This window comes from Panthera uncia, chromosome C2, assembly GCF_023721935.1.
Source record: "Panthera uncia isolate 11264 chromosome C2, Puncia_PCG_1.0, whole genome shotgun sequence".
NCBI lineage: Eukaryota > Metazoa > Chordata > Mammalia > Carnivora > Felidae > Panthera > Panthera uncia.
In genome coordinates, this window is record NC_064810.1 from 103201899 (window position 1) to 103207916 (window position 6018).

Here is a 6018-nt window from a genome sequence, read left to right on the forward strand (position 1 = left end):
ACTGTCTCTCTCTCTCAGAATAAATAAATAAACATTTAAAAAAGGATAATTTGAGAAAAAGAATCTATAACATCAACCAATATTCAAAGATATATAAAGGAGTGTTTGGGCATAAAGATAAATATCTTTACATAAAATTTATTTGGGGCACCTGAGTGGCTCAGTTGGTTAAGCGGCCAACTTCAGCTCAGGTCACATTCTTGCAGTCCATGAGTTCGAGCTCTGTATCGGGCTCTATGCTGACAGCTCAAAACCTGAAGCCTGCTTCAGATTCTGTGTCTCCCTCTCTCTCTGCCCCTCTCCCACTCACACTCTGTCTCTCAAAACTGAATAAACATTAAAAAATTTATAAAAATATATTCATTCAAACTGTCACATATGGTCATATATTATATAATGTAATTTCTAAAGCTTTGAGAAAAAAAAAAATTGTTCTCTAAGACTCTGGTTTGACGAAAAGAGAACCAGATCTACTTTTATGCAAGTACCAAGAAGTCTCTTTTTACATATGACTCCTATATTCACTGAACCAAAATTTTGGGATGAATAGACTTATAATTTGTGCTATTTTGGGGGTCTGAGAGGCTGGGTGGGAGATAGAGTTTGAGTACTGAACATTAAAACTCATGGGCTTAAGTTTATAACAACAGCTGGGCATAATATTGTAACTTGTCCCTGACCTGGAAAATCTAGGTTAGTAAATTATTAAGTAGCACAAGGCTTACATTCTCTATCATTTCGCAGCTTTCAAGACTATATTGGAAGACATCCCCAGAAATCCTCCTTTAGAGTATGGGTTCCCCCCAAAACAAGTGTGACTTTCTAAGAAGACTTTATCCTTTTAGTCACAAGATTGTTCCTGATATATTTAAAGCCTGGAAGTTACAAATCTCAAAATGGGCAATAAAGCTTGAGGGTAATAAAGCAGTTTGAATGTAGCTGTACAGGTCATGTTTGGCAGGCAGAAGCAGGACTGGCCTTTGGTAGCATACTTGGGCAGGTGTGACAGGTCACCTGGCTGCCTGTTGCTAACTCTTCCAGCTACTCTTGCTAAAATCTAGGGCAACCCCAGCAGCCCCAAACATAGGAGGGCTCCATGGACTTCTCTTCAGGACAAATGAAGTAATGGGGTCTTTAGCTGGCCCAGACCACACTAATCTTTGAACCTGCTCAGAACTGTAATTCTTCCTCACCAGGAGTGAAGTAAGGCTGTGTGGCTAGAGTTTCATGTGTTGCACTGACCTGTCTGAGAAGTGAGGCCAAGTAACCCATTCACCCCAACATCCTGCAGATTCTGTTTCTTTTTTCCCAAATCTGAAGGGAGGAGAGTGACCTAGGCTGGCTTTTATTGTGTACATGGGCGTGGTCTCTCAGGAGAGGCCTAATCACTGAGAAGCAAAACAACTTTCAACCCAGTTTTAGCTTTGGACCTTGAATATTAATCTTAAAAGAAGCAACACTAAAACAAATGCTTGATGTATTACTTCTGTAATGTACAGTTCCAATCCTAGAGGAAAAAACATATATATAATTCTCATGGATTCATTTGGTGAATTAGAAGCAGGCGCTGTGCCCCTGAATGGGAATCAAGTTAACATTTCCACTCCTGCCGTTCACAACTTTTGCATTGTTTTGAACACATAGAGTGTTTTCAAGAGCAGAATCAGAATCTACTGACATTTATCAAGAGACTTCTGGGTCCCAGGCTCTGTGCTATGTTTCACATAGGTAATGCCAATTAACCTTCACAGCGATACCAACCCATCTCTAAGGTGGGTGTTATTTCCAGTTTGCAGATGAAGAATCGTTTCTCAAGTGGTACATCTTAGACTCAAAAAAACTATGGCAGAGCTGCTATTTAGTTATGTTCCCTTACTAAGCCAGGGCCTCATTCCATGAGCCACAGAGCCCCCTGTAGGCCACACCATAATAACACAGGAACCAATGGAAGTAAGCAGGCGTGGCCAGGAAAGAAGATCCAGGCAGAATGAACCAAACAGGACTGAAAATGTCTCCAAACAATCCAAAAATATTTCTGGGTTTATCCGAGGGGTATGCTAATGACTTGTGAAAAGGTTATCAAGTCATTTAGAATGTACCATTCTACAGTTTCTTTACATGATATTCTATTAGACAAATTACAGATTTTTCAAAGCTGGGAACTAAAAGAATAAGTAATATGAAATTGGTTAATAAAATACACAAATAATTTTCTACTGTTGTCTTCTATGCAATAACTAATATTTTTATGATAAAAAGTTCTTTTTTTCTCATTTTGATACCCATCAGCTCCACTTCCCAATAACTTGCTGCTCAAAATTGCTATTTCTAAAACAATTTTTTCTGTTACCTCATGATACAGTGTGGGATAAGGAGATTTAACATGCAAATTGCTAACATAACAATATATCTTCCCTCATGTTGCTCTTTAATTTGGCATTGAGCAGCTGAGGCTTGAGGTTTTAAGCAAAGAGCACTGAATGAGGCAATTTATAAAATGAAATGAGGATTATTTTTTCAATTATTTCCTGTTTGTAGTTTATTTATTTTTGAGAGCGAGAGATAGAGAGAGCGAGCACACACACAAGCGGAAGAAGGGCAGAGAGAGAGAAAGAGAATCCCAAGCAAGCTTCATGCTGTCAGTGCAGAGCCAGGCACGAGCTTGATCCCATGAACCGTGAGATCATGACCTGAGCCAAAATCAAGACTCGGAAGCTTAACCAAATGAGCCACCCAGGTGCTCCTCAATTATTTCCTTCAGAGTTTATACCTACTAAATTGTAGAATAGTCTTAGAAATGCATTGATGCACTGATTATTTCTTCCTCTGCTTGACCATGTCTAAATTCAGGCTTATTTTCAAGTGGTACAATATTGTAGACTAGTGAAGCATGACGGCTTCAGCCCAATGAGTAACTCAAGGCAAATTAGTTATCTCTTTAGGTCTCATTTTCATCATCTGTAAAATGGAGATAATAATAGCACCTCCTTCCTATGGTCATTGAAAGGATTAAATGAAATAATCTATGGAAAGCATTAGCAAGGTGCCTGTCAAATAACAAGTGCTCAGCTCTTATTAAGATGATGATTTTGAGAGCTCATACTGAAATATTACTGTTCTTATATATTTTAGAGCAGAAATATTCTAAGAACTATATTAACCATTATGCTTAGCCAAAACAGAGCAAAAGCATACAAGAGAATCATTCTTAGCTCAGCACAGGGATTCACCCTGATCAGGTTGCTGGCTTCCCATGCAGCACCTGCCTGGGGCAGACAGCTATTGTGGGCAGTAACTGCAGTTATTATAGACATGGGGCAGGCAGAGCAGCTGGAAAGGCCCACAGGTTAGACAAGGGCAGACTGGCCTCCAATTGAGGCTGTGTTGGAGGACAGTAGAGGGTTAGCACTTGGGACAAGACAGGCAGCTGATCAAATTCACGAAGACATACAATGGTCTAGGCAGCAATAGTGAGAGATCAAGCCCAAAGAGGGCTGAGTTCAGCAAGCTGGAGGTATCTGGTAGGAGTCAGGGTCCCAGAAAATCTGCCAGGGAGATATCTCCTTGAGAGCATTTGACTTGGACTGAAGGCTTTTACCCCTAAAATTCCAAATGGACTCACTGGTTATTAGAGGAAGCTCATCTCTTTATGACAGGCTTAGCCGAAGTGGTCCAGAGCTCACTCATCCTTATCCCCTCCATAAACTTGAGGTCTACTCATTAAAGAGTAGTAAAACCAAGTCTTCCTATTTGGAACTCCCTGAGAGTATATATGAACCCAGTGGGTCTGGTAAGCTGATCAAGGTGGAGCACAGTCACTTTCCTTTCATGGGGTTATGACCATCAAAAAATGTACAAATGAATCTTCCGAAAGAGGTCCCAGCAAAGTGATGATCGTGGGGAATAAGACCCTAGCTAGACATACCAGTCCAAACAACTAAGCATGAAGTTTTTAAGAATTATGAATTGGAAATTTTATCTGCCTGACAAACTAGACACTTGGAAGTGCCCCAACAACTTATATTTGCATATTTTATTTTGCATATTTAGTGTCATGCCACCACCACTATCAATGCCACAGTTGTTATAATCAATAACCTCTACTGGAACTCTGGGCAGGGTCTGTTTGCTTTCTGAAGCTAATTCTGATAATGTTTTTTGAAAATGTTTTGATTCTCACAAAACATTTAGCCCATCAGGAATGAACCAGACTTCCACACAATGAAGAGAGTTATCCTTGTCCCAGGAGCACAGAGATAAGACACGATGATATGGTGGTGGAGCAGGATGCCACTCCCAATTCATTCTGAGACACTTTACAGGAAACAAAATTGCTGGGGACATTTGAGAGAGGAAATCTGCTCTACTAAGAAACATCAGGGGACCTGGAGGCCAGGGTAAATTAAATAAGGTAGAACTGTTAGCAAAGCTGTGCAAAAGATATTTCACATCACATTTATGTGATGACCCATGAGGGAAGAATGTGCATTTATGTGCAAAGATTCTTAAGGTGCTAGGATGTAAGTGGTGTGGCAGGGTAAATGTAAAACAAAAATAGATTATTTCAGAATTTCAATAAAGTCAAAAGGTTAACCACCCTACAGCAATACTAAAGCCATCAGGTAACACTGGACACAGCAATGGGTGATACTCTCAGGAACTGGGACTAGCAGAAAGTACAAAGGCAGTAAATGCAAACCTTTTAACTCAGAGGCAGAATGATTTCTGATATTTAGCTTTCATCATTCAGATCAAATCTTCAGTCATTGAATTTCTATTAAATTAATTCTATTGTTGTTGACAGCAAAAGCATCCTAAACACTCAATTTTCATATTATTTTTGACTTGCAAACAATGAGATAAACACACACTTTAAACATTTTCCAGTGTGGCTCATCAGCGCCCTCTCGTGACAGTGACACCAGTTAAGACAATTCATTCCCTCTAAAAATGGCTTTAAAAAGGTACAGATTCACTATTTGCTTTCTACTGTCTGCTAAAAACAGATCTTCTGCCACTGTTTTCTGCACAGCTACAAACTCAACTTGCTGCTCGCCTTTAGAATCCATAACTAGATAAAACCTTACATTAAAATACATGCAACATAATCATCTGAAAACATGTCAAAGCAACCTTTGCTTGATCCCAATGTGAATACATTATTTTGGCCGCTGGGAAGCCTTTTTACCACTGAATAAACATGATTACAAAGTAGTCAAGAAATATTTTTTTTAGTAATATACTTGTATAGTTACTTCATTTCTCTTCCTAACTTCTTTCTGTGTATTCCAGTGGCTGTCATAATGATCACAAGGGCCATATCCACAAAACTCTGCATTACAGTTGCCTGATCAGTTATTTACTACAACATTTGGGATGTTTTTTTTTGGTCTGTCTGTTGTTGTTGTTGCTGTTAAGACTTTCAGCAGATGTTTCCATTCCTAAACCCTGTACCTGGGGTTCTTAAACAGCTGGCCTCTGGGACAACTGTGATCTGCAGGCAGGATCTAGTTACATTTTAAATTCTCTTACTAGTTGCCAACATTAAAAAGTTTGAATTTCTGACATCCCTTGAAAGAAGAAACCACATTTGGCAATGTCTGTCCAGCATCCTCACATGGCAGCACATCCAGGAGTCAAGTGGGGCTACCCCTTTAGGTGAGGCCTGTGCTCTTCAGTAGCCAGTGACAACCTCGTCCACATCAGCCACCTGGCCCCAGTAGGCGTTTGAATTGCAACCCCTGAGTTTGTGACCCCTTTCAATTCTTCCTGTAAAACATCTCTCTATAATCCTTATAACCAAGCTAATCTTCTATCATATTAGCACCACAAAACTCTACCAGAAGCACAGACTAAAGGGAACATACTGTTACAAAGAAAAGGAAAAAGATATTCTTGGTAACAGAGGAATGCAAACACACATATGAGTAAGTTTAGGTTGAGGTCAAATGCAACTGATTTCTCTCAGACTTGATGAAGTAGTGCTTATGAATCATGTCTTCATTCTGAGATGACAAC